This window comes from Plectrocnemia conspersa, unplaced genomic scaffold (genome assembly GCF_051122295.1).
Source record: "Plectrocnemia conspersa isolate PC_06_02 unplaced genomic scaffold, ASM5112229v1 ptg000012l, whole genome shotgun sequence".
In the NCBI taxonomy this organism is placed as follows: domain Eukaryota; kingdom Metazoa; phylum Arthropoda; class Insecta; order Trichoptera; family Polycentropodidae; genus Plectrocnemia; species Plectrocnemia conspersa.
In genome coordinates this window covers 3548431-3574946 of record NW_028277176.1, presented here as the reverse complement: position 1 = coordinate 3574946, position 26516 = coordinate 3548431, and the positions used below count along the sequence as shown (strand labels likewise).

The 26516-nt window shown below is 28.3% G+C and overlaps 1 protein-coding gene across 2 annotated transcripts in view; it reads left to right on the top strand.

Annotated features, from left to right (window-relative positions):
• Positions 1 to 8154: 8154 nt before the first annotated feature.
• LOC148227970 (agrin-like) overlaps positions 8155 to 26516 on the top strand; it is a 196439-nt gene continuing 178077 nt past the window's right edge. The window contains exon 1 of one of the 2 annotated variants that reach the window (XM_088200001.1): positions 8155 to 8341. The gene's annotated coding sequence lies outside the window, so the exon portion shown is untranslated. The remainder of the gene's footprint in view (positions 8342 to 26516) is intronic. The other variant, XM_088200002.1, reaches the window with a different exon arrangement.

The window sequence follows — 26516 nt, the reverse complement described above, 5'->3', positions numbered from 1 at the left end:
TATAATCCATCAGTCCATTGCTTACAAAAGTATTATATTTTTTAAAATTGTTTTCATGCAAAAAACGTGATCTATCATACCCTTTTTTTTTAGTTTGTATAAAGTTAGTATTGTATATATATTTTCAATCATTAAAAACTTAAGATACTATGCATACTAATAATGAGGTATAAAAAAATGTATATTTTCGAATAGCTGACACAGGAAACATTTTATACATAAATATCCAAACTTTGTATTAAAAGTTTTTATATTATTATCATTTGATGCACAATCATTTGATGCACAAATACCATATAATCTAGTTGTTCTAAGAATATATTAGAAGTCACTTACGAAAACGCCTATCATAGCATAATTATTATATAATATTTATTTTATAGCTTTTTAATTGGTAAAAGGCAGATTAGCTGACTCATAATATAATGAAAAATGGGGTTGTAAATATATATAAAAAAATATTTACAAGCAATACAATCATATGCTTGCACTACACTCTCTGAAAGTTGTCCGAATCGAAGTTCAACTGAAGTCGGCCGAGGTCGCCGACTTCCGAGTAGCGGCCACACTGCCACAAATTTCATATTATGTCCGGACGGCGGGCGTGAATAACGTATGCACGGCGGCTGCTGTCATGTACAGCTGGCATATTTGCGCGCGATCGAAAAATGTGCCAAATAATCGCAATTATTAAATTTTGATATTATTAAAATTACGCTACTAATAATTATAAAAGTTTGTGTGGGCACTCACCAATAAAATATCAGTGTAAACTTTTCGGTCGTAAATATTCAATTTACGCAAAATCTTTGTCGGCTTTTACTTGATACTTCAGAATAAAAACACCACATCTGGGACTATCCTAAAATTTGTCACCATCAATTCTAAATAAGAATTCGTTATGGTGTGACATTTATATAAACCGAGCTAGGAAAATACATAAGGATATTCGAAACGATTTTTTTTTACAAAATCAAGTACCACTAATTATTTTTTAAATATTTAATTTTATATGAAAAAAAATATAATAACGATATCTGTTAGAAGAATATACTATCAAAAATATTATTAATCCCTTTTGGTGCCCTAAAATATTCAAAGATGTCAGTAAGAGTCTGTTGAAGTCCCCGATAAGCATGTGGTATTATAACTTGACCACGTGACCACGATGCAGTGCTCGACGTGCGTGTTAATCATAGGACGCCTACGCGCATACTGAAATTGAACTGAGCTACTCGTTCTATCTCAGTTTGCGAATAACCATATCATTATCTCTCTTACTCTCGTCACTTAAAGCAAAAGGGGAAGTATCTCACCGCTCACTCTCGAAAGAACAGCTCCGACTTCGGTTTTTTTGACTTCGGTCCGTTTGCCAACAATGTTTACTTTACCTCTAGTTCTCGGTAGCCTTGGACAACTTCCGAGAGATTTTAGACCGAACTCGACCGAAGTAATCCACTATATTCTCCGTCCTTGGCTAACCTTGGACAACTTCCAGAGAATGTAGTGCAGACATTAGATGAACTATAATAAAAATATAATGCAATTTAATACCTGATGAAAAATCGCTGTTTCATGCATTTTTTAAATTATTAAAAAATAAAATTACGCCTTAAAAAGAGCGATTCAATAAAGTTGTTTTTTAATCTCAATTTGGATGAATGGATGACGCGTTTGTTATGATTTTCCTAATACTTAATGTGATAATATTAAAGTGTGATAATAAGCTATATCAGAATAATATACATTAAGATTAAAAAAGCACAACAAAAATAATAATACAGGCAATACACAAGACACAAGAAAAAATTTGTATATTATATAAAGTATACTTATGTAACAACAATCTTAATATTGTATCAACATATAACATATGAAGCTTGAAACCATTTTAGAAATTATTCAATGTACTGGAAAAAATACCATCAATATCACATCATAATAAAAATATTTATATATTATTAATTATTTGCCCATAAACCTAATTTAATATTTGTGTATAATATTTGTATGCCTTGCTTTTATTTAATATGATAATTCACAATACAACTTAACCTCCTCAAAATTTAAATTTTTTGTACAAAAAATATATTTGTTAAATATTTTATTAAGTACTTACATTAAAAGGACATGAAAAATATTTATTTGTATTTTGAAATAATAAGGTGTATTTAAAAATAATATAGTGTACACTGTGATATACAAAAAGTCCCGCTGAAAATAAATCGAAAATGGCTTCAAAAACAAGCAATAAATTATTGTACATTGCGATGTGCACTGGGCTTAAGGAGGTTAACACCACCCCAACATACGATTTAATTCTGAGTTTTTTATATCAAAATATTGTTGTAAAAAAGTATTTCATAACGTAATAAATAATCTAGATTTTCAAGAATAAACATGTTTTTTTATATTTATATAACTATTCCTATTCTAAATTACTTTTAGTGATGCATTTTTTAAATTTTTTTTAGACATATTTCACGATAATATAAAAATTATTAGGTACTTATACATATTTCTTATCCCATTTAATAAACCATTTTTATCAAAAATAAACCAATAATGTTTTTTATAATATTTAGCAACCTTACTATTTACATTATTAAAAATAATACTAGATGTTAATAATAGTTTGTGGTTTATCATCAAAATATTTTTTAAATGAATCTCAAACCACTTTTTAATGGCTCTAAAGCATTAGATCAATGACTTTACCTTTTATATTAGCACTCACACAGTCTACAAAAACACATTTTATTATTTATTTTTAAAATTTGTTTCGGTTAGTGTAAATATTTGAGGCAACCGCTGATAAATAGGTGTTTTATTAGAATTACTGTTTTTTTCAGGTAATTTTCGAATATTCAGTTAAGTTTATTTTAATGTTATTTTGGAGCCCATTAAGTAGGTTAAATGATATGGATTATAAATAATTTAAATTTAGTCATACTTGTTAGTAGATCTCGCTGATTCGTTGCTCCATTACAAATCACGTTTTTCCGTCCTTGTGGTAACTAAATCCGCTTTAATTTTGTGTATTCACTTCACTATGCACACTTATTTTCACTAGATTATTTTTGAGAAAAAACTGATATATATTCATTTGAAAAAAATGCTTTTGTTATTTTTTTAAACTGTTTCTAACGAGTTGTTTACAGTTGTTTGTAGAGCTCTTAAATTAAAAATCCATAACAATTTTCCTAATCTTGAGGCAATACCTGATTTTTACGTTTTTCACTTGACTGGATGTATCATTGTAAGTACTGTGATTTATTATATTATTTTAATTATAATAAATATACGCATAGCATTTTATAAAAATATCACGATAATTTAACCGAAAAATACCTCAATTTCAAATATTTTCTCCAATATTTTTTCCCACGTAACCTTCATGAAATTCCCCACGTACCGGACGTAATTGGGTGCCAAATCACGAGCTGTCAATAGCGAAAGAAATGGTCTTATGTTACATTCAAGAGACAGTCCGAAGCATCCCTTCAGGATAGTACAGGACTCGGCGTATTCGGAGGCAAAAAAAGGAGTCTGCGTGGGACGGCAGGAGTAACTATCGTACCCCAGTACCTCTGGGGTTCAGTAGCGTTCGCGCCGCCGACGGGGGTGCACGCGCCACCCCTGGACCGGAAACGCGCCGACACGTGACACTTGTACACTTCCGGAAAGCGAACAGTAAACAAATAACCGCCGAGATAATATTTTCATCATAATTTAAAAATAATATTTGTTGAATTCGCCGTGGATTACATATATATAAATAAAAATAATATAGCAAAATATTTTCAATAAATAAATAAAAGTGAGTCCTATATTTATATTTAATAACAAAATAAATTTATATTTTACGTGTTATTAAATTATAAATATTAAGTATTTTCTACATTAAAATAAATTTAGTTTTAATAACATCGTAATTTATCCTTTAATTTTTATTATGTGCGTGCCTTTATTAATTTATTATAATGAATTATTTCTTAATATAAAGTGCTCTTTATTTTTATCATTTTATTTTCACTTCTGTTCGTAAAAAATTAATCTCATTTAATTTAATTTAAATTATTTGACCTATAATTTGAATTTTCCTTGAATAATATGTGTATAATTTACCGATATTAATAAAATTTTAATTATTTATTAATGTCGGTTAGGTTAGGTCAGGTGAGGTTAGGTTTAATAATAAAATATAATTTTAACAGCTATATTACAATAAATACATATTTTTATTAATTATTTTTTTATTAATATTTATTAATTACAATGCTTAATCAAAATTAAATTAAATTAACCTAAATAATATCTATGTATTTAATTTTAAAGTAAAGCAAAAATAAATTAAGTTCATAATATTTGAATATTTTTAAATGTTTTTCTTTTAACGTAATTTTATTTACAGTGCTTAAAAATACTATGTGATGAAAACGCAATAAAGTAACATTACTTACTGCCCAATATTTTATAGTCAAAACCTGGCTTAAGATATTGATTTCTTTATTTAAAATTAGAATATATTTACATTTAGGTTAGCTTGTATTTCTATAATTATATTTTAAATATATATTAGAAAGCACTTGTTGCGAAAAATCAAAAGTTTGCAAATATAATTTTGCAATACATCAAAATATATTTTTAATATTAATTTTAATGTCAATGTTATTTTTGATTGCTTTAATAATATTTCAGTTTATTTTGAGTGTATCTTGATTTCACTTTAAAATTCAGTTTATTGCACATATTTTAAATCTACTTATGCTATGTAGTTCTTAATAGTTTATCACAAATTTAAGTCTGTTGGTATAACGATTTTTGTTATTTTAAATCACAAATATTTCACCTATTTATAAAGAATACCCACGACACGATTTGCACATATCTTTGCATTAGTATTGTGTTTAAATATTACATATTTTATTTTTTCTTATAATTAATGCTAAGTTTTCAACCTGCTGAAGTAATTATGTGTTGTTTCAAATATCTATAATGTCATATCTCACATAAATAAAGGTGCTGTAATTTTAATCAGCAACTGATATAACGCTGATAAAAGTTCGTTGTTGCTGACATTAAAAAAATATCAGCTATACTGAAAAGAAAATGTATTTATAAACTCTAAATACAGTCGATTTTGCCTAATCGGAACACATTGAACCTAAAACATATAGGACTGTCTGTAAAACGTTAAGACTGTCTGTAAAACGTTAAGGTGTTTTTTATGTTTATAAAACATAAAAATTAAAAAAAAAATTGATTTTTTACATTTTTCCGTCATTATTATATGTATTTTGTCATGCCATTAAAAGTTATTATATATTTTCAACAAAAATCTAAGAATTAATAATGAGCACTTATGCAATGGTTTTATGTGCTTTATTTTAAAAACATTATTCTAAAAATGTAAAAAATTGATTTTGCTTGTTTTGATTACATGATTTGTTTTTAAAATTCTAACATGTAACAATTATTAAATGTAACAAAAGAGAAAAAAAACATATTTTCTTGTATTTATGTAAATACTTAACCATTCCTTGATGAACATATTTTAAAAACAGTAAAAAAATTAAATACAAAATAAATTATATAAAAAACAGCAATGGTTTTGGTCAAATAGTGGATATGTTCTGTTCTTTGACCAAACTTTGCATGTTTCATGGATAATTTAAATTTTAATATTTATAACTGCTTGATAGACATTCTCCTTTATGTTTAATAAATGCTCTTAAGTCATTCTTTTTCTTTAATTTTTCTGAAAATAATTTTGTTTTTTGGATTTTGGAGGTTAAGTTGATGTATGCTTAAAAAGTATTTTCACAAAAATTTACATTGAGCTTATTATCCAGTTTCTTTACCATTTTTTTAAAAATAGAGGCCATTAAAAAAATATCGTAATTCCTTAAAAAAAACTCCCAAGGAGAAAAGTAATTTAATTTATTTATTGGTGGAATTTAAAAAAAATATTTGCATGTATTAAAGTGTAGCGTTACATAAATGCATAAATACTAGAAAAACAAGACATGTTTTTATTATTGAGAAATTTTCACTGCATTAAAATTTTGTCTGTTTCGCCAAAAATGACTCCAGAATTCTTTTTTATTATTAATTTATAAATAGTCTGATTTTAAATACAGTGATAATCCAAAGAATCATACTGCACCTATATCTGCCTTACCACCGTATCTGTAACATTTTAGGCTGTTTAGTTTTTGTAAGATACAAGGTGCTGTGGTAAAAGTAAAACAAAAAATACAATCAGCATCCGAGGAAGTATTCTTGTATTTCTATCTTTCTTTTATTTTATAAAACTTGAATTTATAGATATTTTTTAGATATAGTGCTAATCTAAAGAATCATTTTGCACAAACATTTGCATTAACACCATACCTGAGACATTTAAAGCCATTTTTCAAGATAAAAATAGATGCGATGACAAAAATAATAATACAATCAGCATCCCAGAAAATCTTCTTCTAATTTTATCCTTTCTTTATATTGTAAAACAGATTTGTTTTTAACACACTACTAATCCAAAAATTCTGCATCTGTATTTGTATTACCACTGTACCTAAAACATTTCAGGCAGAAAAGAAGAAAACCTTTTATCCTATCTTTGTTTATTTTAAAGTAACGAAATTTTCAGCAATATCTTTGCCATGGTGCTTATCCAAAGAATTATTGTGCCCTTATAATTTTATATCAAGCCATTGTGTTTTTTCAAGATGCATCCAAAAAAGACATCATGTTCTTCTATCTTGATTTGATCTTGCAGTAACAGAATAGCCAGATTTGTCTTAGAAACAATGGTAAAACATTCTGCACCTATTTTTTTGCATTAGTACTGCTCCTGAGACATATTAAGCCATTTGGTTTCTGCAAGATACAAGAAAGATGCTGTGAAAATAATAATAATTCATTTAATATCCGAAAAAAGTTTCTAGTTTTTTTATTTTTATTTTATTTTGCAGTAACTAAATTGCCAGATTTGTTTTAGACACAGTGCTAATTTAAAGTCATTCTGTACATATTCTTGCATTATAACCATATCTGAGACATTCATTTTCTACAAGATGAAATAAGGATTCTGTGACGAAGACTTTGTTTTTTTTATTATTTTTTATCTTGCAGTAAAGGACTTGCTAACATTGTTTTAAATAATCCAAAACATCTTTAAGCCACTAAATTTCTGAAAGATAAAAGAATTATGTTGCAAAGAAAATAATATTTGCATATGCTTTTTTTATGCTGATGGAAACTATAGTTCTTTATTAATAGGAATCCATACCTGTTTCTACTTTTGTGCAATTAAATTTATTTTTTATTTTTATAATAAAAAAATAATTTTCTTAGAATTAAAAGCTTGTTCTTATAGTTAAGAACTTTAAATAAAATTACTTGTATAGTGTATTTTTCTCTCTCATCTTTCTTACCAAGGCGACGTAAGATTATATTAAAGGCTGGTATTAATTATTTTAAACAGTAATTAATTGAACCATTAATATCAAAAACTCGTTCACATAAGAGTCGTTGATTTGTTTTAAATAATAATTAAAACTAATTTTATTACTCTTGAATAAATCCATTATTATTTTTACGATTTAACTTATCAATATAAATCATTATATTTTTTAAGAAAATGGAGTTTTAGTATATACGTTCACACATAAAATGTGGAATATTTTATTTTATTATAATTTTAATAGCTCTAGTAAAAAAATACACACATTAAACTTTGTTAATTTAAAGGACCTTATATTCAACTTTACCATATAAAATCAGTGTTGTTAATATACATGTAACAGTGTTTTCACAACCGAGCTTGATCCCCACGAATCTTTCCAATCAATCAAATTATATTATAAAAAAAAATACATTTAAATATTTTTTTCTTTCAGATAATGGATTTTTTAATACTGTATTATACATGTGTACATATAGTGCTATATAATCTTGCAATATTTAAATATAATAATAATAATTAAATTAAATATTAATAGACTTTGAAGTGCGTGTGACAATAAAACAACATATTTATACCCCGCCGTTAATGTTTTTCGAAAATTTTATTCGTACCCTCTCTGAACTTTGTCAGCGCCACGGACGCCCTTTTGAAACTTAACCCGATGTTAGTAGTCCCGCCAAAACATACGATACACGTGTGGGCGGATGCGAGGGACGCTGCTCCATGAATACTGAAACTGCGGCACGCGAGTTCCGGAATACCTGGCTCGGGATACCTATGGATGTACTCGAGATACCTCTACCAGGCGTATGCTCAATGTGAAAATATTTCGAAATGTACGCCGAGGCTGTGGTTCCGGTGCCTGAATTGGTGAGTTTTACATTTGTGATGCATCCGTGGATGTGTGCCACTTCCGTGTGTTTTTAACCGCGAAATTAACTTACGAGAATAAATTTATGTAAAAAGAATTTAATATTTTATTTACAAGAGGGTCCTTTCATATTTTAAACGGTTTTTAGTTGAATTAACTGTAATATCGTTTATGTAAAGTAGCTTTAAATTTATAAAATACGCTTTAAAACGAAAAACGGAATTAATAAGGATATTGTTATTCGTCATGTTTTTGACTTGTATGCAAAAACAGCGTTTATTTTTAATGACATTGTTGATATTTATTTTTAATGATATTGTTGATCAAGCTTAGGAGTTGACCCTAAGGAATTTTTAGCTTAATACAAAGTAGTATATATTTATGTATTTTTAGCTTTTTAATCAAAGTAATTGCTAAGCTATATATCATAAATTATTTATTGTATTTCGTTAAGATATTATGCAATATTTAAATACACCAATAATAACTGTTTAGAGTTGAAATTTCAAGTTGGGAGAAAAACTTTTAAATTGGTCTTATAATGTTTACAATAATTATTGCTTTTTTATATATTTATGTTATTAAGTACATAAAAAATTATTACTTGTTTCGATAGTTTGCTATAAATTATTAATATAGTTATAATGTTATTGTTACATTTTAATATAATAAAAAAATGTTTTAATCAAGATGGAAACCAAATTAGATGTACATATTTTTTTTGATAATTATTAATATTTTTAAATACATTAAATTTTTTCTAAATATTTTTTGATTACAAGCAATACTTATAAATAGTAAAATATATACATTATTATTCATAAATAATACAGCAAATAATTAATAAATATTATAAATAAATAACAGTTTGTAATATGTTTGTATTTTTAGTAATTATTTCGAGGTTTACACTCAACCGTTTAATTTCATATAAATATATCTAAGAAAGTTAAAATATTCACAGTTAAGCAATGTAAAATTTTATGTAATTTAAAATTATATTATTAATTTTCTAGTATAACATATTTATTCTCAAGTAAGGAATACAGTAAACTACATACTTAAAAATTAATATCAAGTTGTTTTCTTTATAAATATTTTTAGTATACCAAAGAAAATTAAAAGTGAAGTTAGGATTAAAAAAAAATAGCTAAAAATATAAATCATTTTAAAATGTAGAATTTGTGTTATTGATATAAATAGTATAGTTGCCAGCTTTGGATTAAAAGTATGAGCGCATATTTTCAAGTAAAATATGTAGATTAAAACACTAACATTTCCGCTTGGATCTGTGTGACGTGTTACGCTTCCAGGATTTAGTCTAAAAAAGTATGTGATTTTAAAATAGTTTATTTAATTCGAAAGTATCTGGATTTTGGTGATTAATTTTTTCTATGCCAAAGAAGAAACTACTGTTGTAGTAGGATGCTTTTTTCTGTTAATACTAATAACGCTATAAATTAAGAAAATTGGTGCAATTTAAAACAGTACTTAGTAATGTTCACAATACAATAATTTGTAACAAGCTCAGTATTTAAACTGTGGATTTTAAGTCCAAATAAATTTAATAAACAATATAACAGTACTATTTTCATAGAATTGTTACTAAATGATATTTTTTTATATATTCTTTAAGCTCACCGATGACACTAACTTGATATTGTTTCGCATTTTATTGATAAATCCTGTTGTGAAGGTTTCAAGGAGTATCTAAAGTTTTATATTAAATATTGCTATTCAGAATTCAGGTTTAAAACCTATCGCAAAATATAAAAAAAAAAACTTCTGCATTTTGATTTATTAAAAGATTATTTAAAACATATTTTTTTTATTTCTATGACCTGGTTGCAACTTTGTTAAGATCGATATTACATCGTCCTGACGGACCAACGTGTTGTATAGATGTAATATGATTTGTTCCTGAAACAAAGGATTTTCCCCTATTTATAACATGTAAATTTAAATGTTTTTTAATCAAAAATACGCCTTTTGATTTTTATGTGTAGATTTTTTCTATTAAATTCATTAAAAAATATTGTTTACAATAGACATCTATTTCAATCTGTAGCTAATCATAATATACATATAACTAGTTTATTTATAAAATTAATGCGAATAATTCAGTCAATAAAAATACTTCTGAATAATCAGGTCATTTAATTTAAAAACGAGTAAGCAAAAATAACACATAACCATAAAGTATTTTTGAGTCTAAGAATATAGAAAATTGTTTATGTGTTAATGCTTGCTATTTTAACCTATTTTATAACCATCGGTTTCCCCATAGTCGCGTGTAATAAATTAGCGCGTTTTGCGTGTAATTTATTAAACGTATTCATATTTCAACTTAAAGCGAACACAGTCAATTAATCTCAGATTACACTGTCAACTATGTAAGCGGGCTCGTGAATAGATGGATCGTGGATCATTACTATGCTTATTCTATGGATTAATAGCTATTATGGTACAATGGTGCTATTGTGTACTTTTAAAAGTATCTATTTTACATTCTGAAACTCTATTGCAAATTGATAATTTATTATATTCTGCTATAGTTGTTTAAAAAAACTTTTATAACTTAATATAAAGACCCACTCCAGGCATTTCAGGTACAAGATTAAATAGTAGTAATTTTCGGTGCATACACCCGATAAGGGGCGTTGATTTTGTAGGTGAAAAACGTCGGCACGCGTGTCGCACGTTTGTCACGCCTTCACCTACCTCCACTTAGTGAACTTTTATAAATATTTATCGAAAAGAAAACGACAATAATTATACGGTTGACGTAGTAAGGTCGAAGCCTACTCGTGTCGATAGTATTATGTGTATAGAGTGATTATGAAGTTTATTCTAAAAGTAACAATAATTGAAAGACATGGAAAATATTATGTTTTAGTAGCAAAATTATTTAAAGTTAATTATTAATTCGCTAGAAAATTTAAAATATTTTTATAAAAATTGTTTATACAAAATACATGTATTTATATTTAATTTAAATTTATTATCAAATAATTATTGATATATCTATCACTGAGAGTTCAGTGAAATATTTTTCTTTTCACTGAACAACTTTAACTAGGAACTTATTTATTTTAATAGTAAGATTTTCTCCTTTGATCATTTCGGAGCGTTGCTGAAATAGTGATATAATGTAAAGTTTTTTGAAGTTCAATATAACCTGCTTATTCATGGGCTAGAGTAATGAAGTGGTTTTGGGAGGAATAAACTTAATTATAATGAGCTCGAATTTCTTCAGTAAGTCGTTTTCAAGATCTGGAGAATGAGAAGGAGCGTTATCAATAACCAATGACTAAGTGCCAAATTCTTTTTCTTAAGATGTATGCATAATGCTCGTTTTGCAGGACATTGCTCGTTCATCAAATCGAAACTGAATTTTGTTATGCTCTTATTGAAAATCACTCTTAAACCAAATGACTTGGAAATACTAATTACTTGCAATGTACTCGTGAACAAATTAAATATTAGTATTCTTCTTCTGGTGTCTTGTCTGATTCCATAAGTTGACGAACGCCTATTGTGTTTGTTCTCAAGAGATTAGTACAGAGGTTTTTCGTTGCCTTTTGTACCACAGTTCCACAGCTATACTATTAATACTACTCTGTCTGTGAATGTCTATTTCTAATCCTTATTGATATCGATCATCCTCATTATTGGGAGAGTACCGATCAATGATTTAGTCTAGGAGTTACATTCTTCTAGATACGTTATCTTTCAAACATTGGCGTAGCAAGGGTTTGTGTCTTCCGAGGCGATCCTTAACTTTGCCACCCCTATTCCCTTATAAATAACTAATACAAAATAGGATTTTCCAAAAAATCTGCAAAATAATGCATGTCTTCATGGTGCTAAAACTTATACTTATTATATGCTTATAAAAATATATTCAAAATAATTAAATCAATAAAAAAAACAGTTTTCAAGTTTAATAAAATATGGTTTTGGTTATCAGGAATTTATTTATTTTAGCATGCTTTTCCCTCTAACAAGCAATGAGGAAGATCTGGTATACATTTCATTTTTATAAATTATGTTGCTAGCCAAAAATATTTGTATCAGTTGGGGCGGCATTTTAAGACCGGCCGGGTCATAAATCAGCATTTTTTGAGCGTTGTATATTTTCACATATTCAACTTAACTCTTAGCTAATCGTATATATATTTTTTAGCGCATTAGATCAAGCTCCTTTCATTGCGAAAATAACGCCTCCAAGCAAGTGCCGCCCGGGGCGGTCCGCTTCCGATACTACTTCTAAGGTTTAGGAGGCTTATCTTCTCAGTTATATAGATAAATGCATCATTTGCCAAGAAATATATTTTGAAGAAGATTAATTGAAATTTAATCTAAGCTTATTACTTTGTTCGTAATAAAATTATTGACCGTATTTTTTTAACACTGTATTACAAGTCCAAATCATGATTTTGAATCAATTTTAAAGCCAGTTAATTTTTAAGTCTCTTATATACTTATATGGATGTTTTAACTATCTGCACAGTTTTTTATAATTTAAAAGTCACATTTACAATCGTTTGTCAAACGAACCCTGAAAACAAGGACACACACATGACGGAAGAGAGGGTTTAATAATTGCAGTAATAATTTGAAATATTGAACAAACAATTTAATAACACATCAGTTTCGTGTCTTCAATACCCCATAAGCACCGCTAAAAATCTATTTCTTATATATAATACATTTTAACCTAAACACATTACTATTCTTATTAGACTCTATGATAACCAATCACCGGAGTGGCCTTCTTTCTTATAAAGCGTCAACATATTACGGGACTGTGTCTATAAAACGATGCAATAGGCTTATAAACATCCTCATCTGTGATTCGCCAGAGTTATCTCGTACCAGAATTATTAAATATGTGACACTTGATCATAGAGGAGAGATATACCCTGTGAAAGCATCGCGAAAATATATCACGAAATATCCCAGCTGCTACTAGCTTTTTTGGCGCCTATGCAATTATAACATAACACTTAAATATCCAAAATTTCTTATTAGATAGTTTTCACATGTCTTTGGTCAGATTTGTAGATGATTTTAGTTTGAGTAAATCTTAATGTTATGTAAGCCATCTTAAACAAGTAGAGGTACAGCTTTGTTTATATTATTTTTTTTAGTCAGGTGTAGATTTATTTTGTGTAAACCTATTCTATTATGTCGATTAATTGGTTATAATTATGGCAAGTGCAGCTAATGTTTCTTTTCTATGCAGTTATTAGCTTTAAATAATATGCCGGATATTTTTTTTTACTCTCCTAATATACATTGTATGCATAGATGCACATATTATAACATAGTACTCACGTAATGAAATGCAACCTTTATACGTTGCACAAATAATATGATATGCATTTTTGAACCACTCTGTATGCATTTCATTATACAACAACGTGGCGTGACGCGCGTGAAATTCTATAAAGTTTCATTACCGGCATGCCACATATAAAGCCATACAAAAAAAATCGAAAACGAAAAAAGGCGACGCTATCCAGGACAAATTAAATTTTTAAAAAGTGCGTGCACGAAACGAAAAATTTATAGTTAAAAGTGTTATTATCCTGGGAGCCTGTCGCCGTTGTAAAGCGGGCCCTTGTGTGTGCATGCGACACGCCGCGATTTATGACCCGCTAATAATTTTTATTTCCCGATATACCCGGTAGGTGTGGTTGCTTTGACATTTTTCCCCATGCGCGGTGCAAATGTGCAACAGCGGAGGAGGGGTGTCGCAAAATGGCGGAGCAGATAATTAAACCCCATTGAATTGGAACGGACGGTTTGAATGGGGCTGGTATCATTAGCGAATGATTTACGCCATAAATAGATCGCAATAAATTGGCGTAATCCAGAGGGTCCAGTGCGTTAACTGTAGGAAGGTATGATATACATTTTAATGTTTATCTGTAGGGCTCTGATTTTTTTAATATTCATAATAAATAAAAAATAACTTTTAAAAATATAAGGTTGTTCATACAAATATAAATTTATCATTAGGTGTAATGAACGTGTACAATAAAATATGTTAATATAAATACTTGACTTATCAAAAAATAAATATATAATCTCTTTTTTCCTTGCTTAGTACAAGCGTTAGTATTAATTTAATGTCGTTAAACAATATCTTTTTTTTGAGAATATTGTAAATAAAGTGATTGTAAAAGTATATATATATAAAAATAAAAGACACTGTTTTTAGTAAACGTCGAATAGCTATTAGCTGTAATAATTAAAAATTTGTTTTTTCGTATGGTAAAAAATATCTGAGCGATTATTTAAATCATAGATCTGTAGTTATGACATCATAACAATGGTCCAATCGACTCAATAAAATTGATATGATAAGCAAAAAAAAAAGCACGTCAAGTTTAGTCGAATGTCAAGGATTTTATTGTTTTTGAATCATAGCGGTATGGGTTCAAATCGTACATGTGTTTATATTAAATTCGAACTACTGTTGAATTATATTTGTTTTTTATTTATATCTTATTATTTTGATAATTTATATTTACTTTTTTTTATTATTTATGCAATGTAAAATCAAGTACATTTTTCGCGCGCGAGTCGCAATAAGAACATAAGCATGTGCTCTTGTTTACAAACCAAATTAAAAGTCATTTAATACATAAAAATGGGAAAAAGTTTGATTTGGTGATTTCGTTAGATTTATAAAATACAGCTAAAAGAACCTAACATTAAATTTTATATGGGTGTATAGTCCCCTATAACGTAGTATTCCTATAACGAAGTCCCAATCATTACAACTTTTATTAGACAGGAACATTCCTAGATACCAATCACCGTTACATGTTTAATGTATGGGATCCAAAAAATAATTTAACTGTAACATCAAAACTTGTCGTAATACATCATGTTCACCATAGAGACTTTTAATATGTATGATAAACCTAGTCGAAATCAGTCAGAAAAATCTAGTTACAAAATATTTGTTGGCCAGTGTTATTGATAAATTCAATTATTTTCTAATAATTTTTCAAAATAAAAAATATACGTGTATTTTGTGCTAATCAGTTTTATATTGATGTTTTTGGATTTAGGATCAAAATAAGTTACGTTTTCATTATTTATTATAAATACGTATGCTTTGCTACATAGTATATGAGTGTTTTGTAATACGAGCACGTCTTTGAAACCAATTATGCTTGTAAACTAAGGTTCACTGTACTAAGATAATAGATAAAACTTGTGCGTGCCATTCATTAGTTTTGTCGTTTGTAAACATATTTTTTCACTTATTTGTTTTAAAAGTAGCACAAATTAAAACTACCAATAAAGTATATTTATGATAGCAATACACCTAATATACAGCATTGTCATTTAACGACTTACATATGTATGATATTCATTAAAAAAAACTGCTTTTTTATAATAAATAGGTTGTTTGTTTATATGTATTACTAAATAGGAACTTTTTCTTCTTTAATAATATAAAAATTATAATTTCATAAATAAATACATAAAATTGTTTTATTTTATTTTATCAAAAAACTAAGTTTTTTGATAAAATAAAATGTATTATGATGTAATAATAAGCCCATAACAATCTTGAATAAGTCAAATATACTTATAATAAACATTGTTTATGCACATAATAAAACCCTTCACTCGATTTATCCCCACCCATACAATCGAAAGCACCCCATTTCGTGCGTTTTTCCGAACGTGTCAAAGCCACGCTTGTAATATTTTTCTTCCGTGCAAAGCTCATTGCCTTCCACCCCGTCCCCCCTATGGAAAGATTTCCCGTGACAAAAAGTGATATAAATCACACGGGAAATGGGATGAGAGGGGACCTCTGGTGTCCTTTCACTCACAAAATCACGGACCATCAGCGCGGCCACATATGGATTTTGCGGAAGGCACGCAGATGCGTAAAAGGGGGGTTCAGCTTGGGCCGTTCCGACTTTATTGGCCGATCTAAATGAGTTTTTCAGAAAGAAGTCGACTTTGATTTTATCAAGGGTCCGGGAAACGCTACACAAAAGATCTTTCCGATATATATTGAATTTTCGGGAATTTTTCGGCCGACGTGAAGCAAAGCCAGATAATTGTGTGTGTATGGTGTTGTGTTTAATTTTGATGAAGGGATGAAATGAACGACTTTATATATGACAGCGATTGCTGAACCTTTAAAGGAAATTCAGTATAACAGTGTGCTCTATACAAATATCACATTTGTAAAATTAAATAAAACATGATTTTAATTTACATGACCAAAATGATCATCCATCAACAAGGAAAGATGAAAATAGCGTAAAGGATTTAGACCACATAAATAACACGAGTTTTGTTCTTACTGTTTATATTTTCCGCATTGCGAAAATATTTCGTTGTTGCGAAATGGTTACAAGATTCCCGCTGCAATGCAATACGACCTTGGACAATGCCCATCAAGCGAATGTCACTTTCTAAAAGCGTATACTTATATAATTGTCTGGATGATACTTAAATCTAGACTCCAATGAGGAGAAGGCACTCACCAGCAGCCACTCGAGAAGACCAAGAGATTCACTCCACCTGGCAGACGTGCCCCCACCAACAGACGCTGCAGGCACTTACAAGATCTTTGAGGACTTTCCACAGACATCATCCCTGCGACAGCTTCTCCACCACCCCTCCGAGAAAATATTTTCCAATCATAGTCTGACACAATTGTAATATATCCTAACAAAACTAGATTCACCTGCGCCTCACTGGCTACAAAGTCACACCCCCTAGGGTTCTCAAGCCTTGAACAGTTTTATTCATTTATTTTATAACTAATGCATAAATATTTTAATTATATAAAAAACATATTAAATCTTAAATTATTAATCACAGTTTTTAAAGCCCTATATTGTAAAATTTCAAACACATATTTCCCATTATATATAGCTTTACGACTCTAATAATATTTATTATCTTTACAAATACAAATTTGCACTTAATTATATACGTATATATATATATACTTAGTATTTTTCTAGTCCCTACATCCAAAGAATCATATAAAAATGACGAAAAAAATAAACAATTTTATTTGCAATTCACCGTAATTTTGGCTATCCTGTAAACATGTTCTGTGGGAGTAATTCCTATTTAACTACCCAACCAAACGCTGGTAATAAAACGTCCATATTTGAGCAATGCAATAAAAAATATATGAACGATATTATGGTAGTTTTTGATGATGGAAACGTTACACAGACTCAATTACGTTGCTCATGTTCCTAGATATATTACAAAATATTTAATACAACTATTCAACTTTTCATACATAAAATATAGGTCACATAAGTCTTTATTAAAAACTTGGCCAGACAAGAACCGACGTAAGAAGCCTTCAAAGTGCACTAATTCGAAAAGTATGTGGCGCCTTTTTAACGCCGTACTTTAATCGATAATTAAACATATAGTATAGATAGTTTCTTAGTATCTTAAATATTATATAATTGCGGCGGCGTTATTAAGTCTTCTTGAGATAGAGTTTACCACTTAGATAATATTGACTTTTTGCGCTAGTGTAATTTATAGAACAGAGCATTATTTTAGATGTTTCGCAATGCAAGAAATCTGCGAAGGCAGTGTGTAATGTGAAAATTGGCTTATAACTTGTCCACCGCACGCTCGATTGTGTTTCGGTTTTAATTAAAATAAGTTTTGCTATACATTTCCAGCGAGCTCCGGATGTATTATTAATTTTGATATACGGTATATATTGCGTTATTGGTTTTAAGCCGCAGAAAAGGTATAAAGGTTTATATAATGTTATATTTTGAATAATAATGATGTGAAAAGCACGTTTTATAATAATATTTCAGAAGAATTTCATGTGCATATATCTGCCACAAAAAATACGGTTTTCCGAAAAAACAACAAAAAATTGATGTACGGAAAATTTAATGAAAGCATAACAACAAAAACAATTTTATTATTGTATGCAATTTAATCTTTTTATTTGTTGATTTTTTGCACTAAATTTATTATATTTAATCTGAAATAATTTCAGCGTTAAATTTGTTACAAAAACATTGATAAAATTAGCTGATAAAATTTAAAAAATATTGTTTTATATATTTATTGCATTTACTATACAATTAATTCAGTTATTTGATCAGTGTACTGGCATATTCATTATCATTGTATTATCTTTATATATTTTAAATAAACATTTCAGAACTGTTTTGCTATTTTTATAAAGTAAAATCTATAGCAAACATGAATAAAACGAATCAAATATTCGCGAAAAGTCTTAAAACTATGTAGTGTTTGTAACGTTATGATTGAAATTTTTAAATCTTCTTAAAGCTCGATTCAATCAGATTTACATTTTTCGCAACGGAAGCTTCGCAGACGGTAATAAATTGCCACTATTGAAAAATTGCCGTTGTAAACACACATTCGCTCGCTATTTTATCTGAATATTCCGATTAAGTTCTGACTAATAAAAAGAGGAACACAAAGGAGAGCGACTGTACGTCATCGGCAACAAAGAAGAAGGAAAAGCGATTAAGTATGACGTACTTCCTCTCCGCGGGTATCTTTCTCAGATATGAAAAGCCTTTAATTATTTTTTTATCTTAGCTTTAAAGAACACCCAGCGGGGTGGAGTAATCTAATTTTACTTAGAACGGTACTACCGTCTCTGTTCTTATCTATTAATGTATTTTTTAAGTTTTAATTTGAGTTTTTATTAAAATTTTAATCCAAATTTCAAGTTATGTTGAACTATAGGTTAGACTTTAAAATATATGGGTTAGGTTTATAATACAATAATTTATTCTAATAAATGTATTTTATTAAATTTTTTTATTGCACATAAAACATTTATAATAATGTGATGTGTAAAATCATAATCGTAACCAATTATTTTGCATTTAAATCTCAAGCAATATTTTGACCTATCTGTATGAAATCTATAATTATTTATTAGGTTAAAAATATCTATATTTCTTATTGGCAGTTTAAAAACAATATTTATTTTATGTGTTAAAAAAAATTTAGAACTTGTTTATAAATGATTATTAAACAGGTGCAATACTAGTTTAGTATACAAACAACAAACGTCTCTCACAATCTAGGTTTTTATAAATATATTTTTAAAGGTATCATTTGATTTTTGTAAAGGGATTTGATTCCAGTCCTTATGGTATTTTAACGATACAATATTACGGTTATTATTGTTAGTATATGTTATAATAAAATATTATTTAAATCTCTTTTTGACAATGGTACCTATAATTTTACGACCGTAATGTCCAAGTGGGAATCGGTGATAGAGTACCCTATTCGGATAATACCCAGCCAATAATATCCACTGTCATAACATTACTTTCGATTGTCCCTCGCCGAAATTATACAATGGCCCCTGGAGGGAGCAATTCTTTACGGCTCGGTTGTTATAGTTATAAAAACGGCAAATACCGAAAAAGAGCCGTCGCTGCGAACTTTTTCTCGTGGCCCCAATGAACCGACGGCCCATTTGCCCTTTTGCCCGTTTAAACGTCCACGAGGGCCGAATTATGACCGGAGGTCACATATCGTATAATATAATCAGGTTACATATTCGACCCGTTCAAGTCTGGGTTATTTAAAGCCGAAAAAGGAAGAGCGAAGAAAGATGTGAAGTAATAATTTTGAATATATAATGTGATTCTATAAAAAAAATGGGAGATAAATTAAATAGGATTTGTGAATACACAATAAAATATCCTGTGTAGTTTATTATTATTTATTTAAAAATATTACTTGTACTTTACTCATTTATCATTCTAGGCGTGTACCATATTTTTTTACTTTTTACCATATAATTATTTTTTACCACAATAAAAAAGTCATAATAGTCAGATTTGTAATTGATAATAAAAAATAAATACGTGTTTTTTCGTTGTGATACTGCATCGTAGCCTCCAAGTCATATCAAAGATCAAGTTGAATTCTTGGAATATAGTTGACTGCTTGGTACTAAATCGGTTGCTCTCATTGGTCTTGTCGATTTTTCGCTTAGTGTGAGTTTGGCTAAGCTTTTATTTTTTTAGAATCAGAGTCGTAATGGCAGTTTTGACTGAAGTCTCTGAATTTTTTTATTTATTGATAGTTATCTGACTTATACACCCATTAATAAATGGTTAAAATACAGTATTTTTTAGTATTTGAGTGGTGGCAGCAGATTTATTACTATTATCAAATAAATATGTCTGAAGGAAGTGATTTAGTACGGCAGCTTGTATACCTTAAGGAAAAATGGAGCAAAACTATGCCTTTACTAATCTTTGATTATTTTAATTAGTATCAACGATTTGGGGTGTAACCAGAATTTTTGTTATAATCAAATAATTACCTTATTATACTTGTTAGCGTGTGTTTGTGTATTAAAGTCGCTGAAAGAAAGTATTACAGTGCGATATAATCGCTTGAGGAAAAATTGAGAAATACATAATTATTTCCAGTCCTTGATCATATTAATCAATATCAAAGATTTGGGGCGGAACCAGACTATTTGTTAATACATAATATATATTTTTTTGGCGTGCATTTCATGTGCAGTAGATTAAAAATAAGTAAAAATTGGCTGATATCGACTTTTGCCTTTGTTAAAGTAAGGTCATAGCTTATTAGCAAGAGTTATTGGATTTGTTTGCTCTGATATTATTTATTCACAATAAATAAAAAAAATGTTTTTCTAAAAGATTCAAGGTATTATTTTAGATTTCTTAAATGTTTACGCAATGATCCTATCATGATCCTATTTAAAATAAATATTAATAATAATGAATTGACATATAAATTATTTTTGGTGAAGTAAATTTGTAAAAAAGTATAAAATATATAACTATTATTTCAAATATATTATAAGCTATAGGCATTTTATGTTTTAACGCATTTTCTGCTTTAATTTATATTTTTATTTTACACTTACAATTAAATCTAAGAATCATTAACTAATGACTTGGTATATAACTTTGTATAGAATTTCTTATATCTAATTGTAACTTAATTTTTTTTACAGTTTATTTCAAAAATATACATGGGTATAATAGCATACAGATACATTAAACGCACAAAACTGGTTCATAACCATTTTCAATATTTACGATTGGTTAAGTTATACAATAACATAAAAAATAATAATAAATTATACGTGGGTATATGTACTTAATTCAAGGAAAAATACATGAAATCTTTTACAAATTAAAAATAAAAGAGAAATAATATAAAAAAAGGAGAAAAAAAATCTTTATAAAAATACACAATATATAAAATCAAACCATATGTACTTAGCAAAAATGATATAACCAACTTTTCTTTTATAAATACAAGTTATAAAAAACTTTCAATTTATAACTAATGTTAGGTACTTATTTTTTAATATTAATCTGTTTTTATGCTTAATGAAAAATTATAATAAAAATAGGTCATTAGTAAGGTTTTTTAATTTTTATTATTATTATTAGTTGACTAAATTTTGAATGATTATTTTTAAGCTAATAATTTTGTATGTGCTTTTTATTATTTTACTATTCTCTATCGTGTTACTTTATTCTAAAAAATTGCATGGATAAATATTAATTATTTATTAAAAATATTATATAATTAAAATTTATGTATATTTTCGAAGAAATATGAAATTATTTTTTTTTTAATTAAAAATCTATTTATGTAATTTTTAAAAAATTAATAAAATAAGTTTGTATAAACAAGTAGTAATTTTTTATTTTTTTTATTAATATTTTAAAATAAAATAGTAGATTATACATTAAAATAATAATTATTAATTTATAATGAACATAAAAAAATAGTTAAGAAACTAATTTTTATTAACTTTGAAATAAAAAAAAATTGTAAACTGAAAAAATCGCGTCGTCAAAAGCGCGCATGCCAAAAGAGCGCAGGGCAAAAATAATGCGCAAAGAACTAAAAATGTGTTTTTGAAAACAAAATATTACAACATTTAGTCTTTCAATCTTGAAAACAAAATGTATCGATTTACATCTGTCTCAAATATACTTAATTAAGTACATAGATAAATATTTGGCATAAAAATATTCTATACAATAAAAATCGTATACAAACAATTAAAAAATCAATTACTAAATTATACAAATATTAAATTTCATATGCTAAAATGCATAGCTGAAAATTTGTGAAAAATATTTATATTAATATTATTGTTAAACGTTCTAAATAAAAAATAAATATATAATTTTTTGCAAGCATTTATTTTTAAATTATTTAATATTTATTAGTTGAGATTAGTGAAACTTTATAATAGAATTTGCTATTTAACTAAAAACGCAAGCATTTATTTATAATAATTAGTCTAATTAATTATTAATTATCACAAAATAATTTATTTAATACAATATCAGTACAGTTTATTACACTAATAATAACTATATTGTAATCTCTAGTGTTTGACCAATTTTTTATTATGTATGTATATATTTATATATATACATAAATTAAATAAATATAAAATACATATTACTATTGTATAAAGAAACATTTAAAATTAAAACCCATTAGTCTTAAAATATTTCCATAGTCAATTTCTTGCTTAGATTATATATCCCTAAGATATTTTTACAATTATTTCCAATTATTTAGCTTTAGAAACAAAGAGCGACACACTTATCACGTTGGCCCGAAATAGCGATTTTTAACACCGATAAAGCAATATGGGCAATTGTGATTTCTGCCAGGGACGGACTCGCGGCGTTAAAATCAGATTAAGCGCATAAATATTTTCATGTCGGCCCGTAAAAATTGATCAAACATAACGTTGCTTTTGAGCGTTTCACCTCTCTGGGCAGTAAAAGTCAGATAAGAGTTTGTACGTGGCGCCCGTAAATACACCGTTTGTTTTTATACTGAAATTTTTCTTTTGACAGGTCGAGCAGGGCCGTAAATACAGCCTCATCCAAGCCCGGGTGTGTATAAAACGATAATAATTCCGCTATTATGACGATCGTAAATTTATTTTTTGGCCCTGACTGAAAATTGAAATCGCGCCTGGGGCCATTTAATTTTTTTTCGACAGTTGAAAGACAGGGATGGTAAAATATAGAATGGAAGAAGATAGACTGGATACAGAGGTATACGTGGAAATTTACGAGCCGGTGTGATGCTTAACTCTCTGGCTTTATGTTGGCTGTCAAAAGGGGACCGCGCCGGTGAGAGTTGAACAATGGAAAATCGGTGTCAATAAAAATGGCGTGATGAGATTGAAACAATCGCTCGTAGGATTCACTTTTATTATCTTAACGGTTTATTTTTTAATGCGTTTTTTTGCGAGTCTTGTATGTTATGATAGTAGTAAAAAGTTTGTAAGATCTGAAAAAAGGGGATTGCAATACCAAATACACAAAGATCTCGCTATCCTAAATATAATACATTTTCAATACCGATATTGTGCAATAAAAGAAAGTGTATCTTAATATTTTGCATTGTAAAGTCCATATTATCCTTAAATATTGCACGTAAATAACACAAAAAAATAGCAAAACAAATGACCAAAATATTTTAACAAAGACATTACCAGCAAGTAACAACTCGCGAACCCACTGAGGTAGTCGTAACCCACTTTGGAGACTTTGGAGACTGCTTCAGACTATGAGAGAAGAGGGTAATCGGGAATTTGCTCTCCTCTCATTAACAAAGAGATTGTAATGGTCAATATTTATTTTAAGAAGTCTGTATGAATTTGATCAGATTTTTGCAATTATCGTATTTTTAAAACACACATATAAAGTGCTTCTTTAACATAAAATGCGTTCATTTTTAGGAAAAAAAACTTTAAAGCATTGATACAACTATGTTAGTTAAACTATTTTCTCTATTATAAAAGTAAATTAACTCAATCTTATAATACTTTAACCTTAATTGGCCGATTTTTTTTTGTATTTTAAGTATTTTATAATAACACAAAAAAATATTTATCAAAAATTATTATTTACCCACATTTATTTTTAATAAATAATAACGTCAGATTTATTATTTCTTGTTAAAGTAGAAACAGCAAATATATCGGATTTTGACATTTAAAGATTTAACTTAAATGATTTTATTTATTTTATCTTTATGATAATTTTCACCGCATAGATGAGATCATTTATTTTACATAAGGTAGTAATGTTACCACTTTAAATAATAAGGATAATTTATTCATCTGAGAAGATAAAGTAGAGGTTACCATCATAATGTTAAAAAGAATGATAAATTATGTTAGTACAGTAATATATATATATATATATATATATATATATATATATATATATATATATATATATATATATATATATATATATAAATTTACAAATATGTAATGCGTGCACTACACTCTCTGGAAGTTGTTCGAACCTAAATTACAACTGAAGTCGGCAAAGATCTACGACTTTAAGTAAACGACCACACTGTCGCAAATTTCATATGTCGTCCTGACGGCGGCCGTGAATGACGTCTGGATATCGGCTTCTGTCACGTATAGTCGGCATATTTGCGCGCGAACGAAAAATGTGCCAAATAATCGCAATATTTAAATCGTCATATTATTAAAATTACGCTACTGATAATTATAAAAGTTGGTGTGGGCACTCATTAATACAATATCAATGAAAACTTTTCGGTCGTAAATAATAAATTTACGCAAAATCTTTGTCGACTTTTGCAAAATGCCATAAAGTTTAAAAATATTACATCAGAATACGAACACCACTGTGACTATGTTAAAATTAGTCGCCATCGATTCTTAATAAGAATTCGTTATTGTGTGACATTTATATAAACCGATCTAGAAAAATATATAAGAATATTCGAAACGATTTTTTTTACAAAATCTAATACGACTAATTATTTTTTAATTATTTAATTTTATATGAAAAAAATATAATAACGATATCTGTTAAATGGTTGGTGCCCTAAAATATTCAAAAATGTTAGTAGGAGTCTGTTGAAGTCCCCAGTAAGCATGTGGTATTATAAATTGACCACGTGACCACGATGCAGCGCTCGACATGCGTGTTAACCATAGGACGCCTACGCGCATACTGAAATTGAACCGAGTTACTTGTTCTATCTCAGTTTGCGAAACACCATATCATTGTTTCTCTCACTATCGTCACTTAACACACGAGAGAGCGAAAGGGAAAATATCTCACCGCTCGCGCTTGAAAGAGCAGCTCCGACTTCGGTCCCTATGACTCGGAAATAATGCTGACAATGTTTGGAAGCGCTCGATACTGGCCAAGTCGACTGAATTACCCCCACCTTACCTCCAGTTCTCGGTAACCTCAGACAACTTCCGAGAGATTTTAGAGCGGGCAGAACCGAGCTCGACCGAAGTAACCCACTATATTCTCCGTCCTAGGCCAACCTTGGTCAACTTACAGAGAGTGTAGTGCAGGCATAAAAAATTATATAATCTGTTTTTAAAATTCAATCAATAAGTGACTCATTGGAGTTAAGGTAGTTAAGCTTTTAACCCTAATATTTTTGTTTTTATATTTTCAACTATGAGACACTGTACAAATATTTACAAAATAAAGTAAAAAAACATTTGGCCTTCTTGCCTGAATTTAAGTATTTAAAATTTGCATTCAATTTCAAGAATTTTTGATATTTTTAGCTGGCCATGAGCAAAGCTTGTACATATTTTTCGGCATTCGGACAAGAAAATCGACAAAACAGCTCGTTATGCCACACACAATCTATTCATAAATTTTTAATACTTTTTTTCACGTGCTCGTGCTCGGAAAAATATCTTTAGGAAAAACACGTACCGTAAAGTTGCTCTTTGACTGAGCTTGAATTCTTTATACGCACCACCCTTCCTGGTTGTTTTTTTATACATAATCATTATTATTATTATTTCAGTATCCTCCAACCTTATTTTCTTCACATACGACATGAAAATCGCCGATGCGCACGTTATGTTTTCCACCCCTAACGTTTTCCATTATCTTCGGATTTCCCAAAAGCCAGTGGCGTAGCGATAGGCTAATTTCAATGTCACAGAATTAAGTAGGACTGAAATATAAATGTACAAATAAGACTTTGTTTATGTGCTCTTATAACTGTAATGGTAAAAACATAGAAATATATTATACGGGATTCAATTTGCTTCTCAAAATAGAATAGATTTTTGTT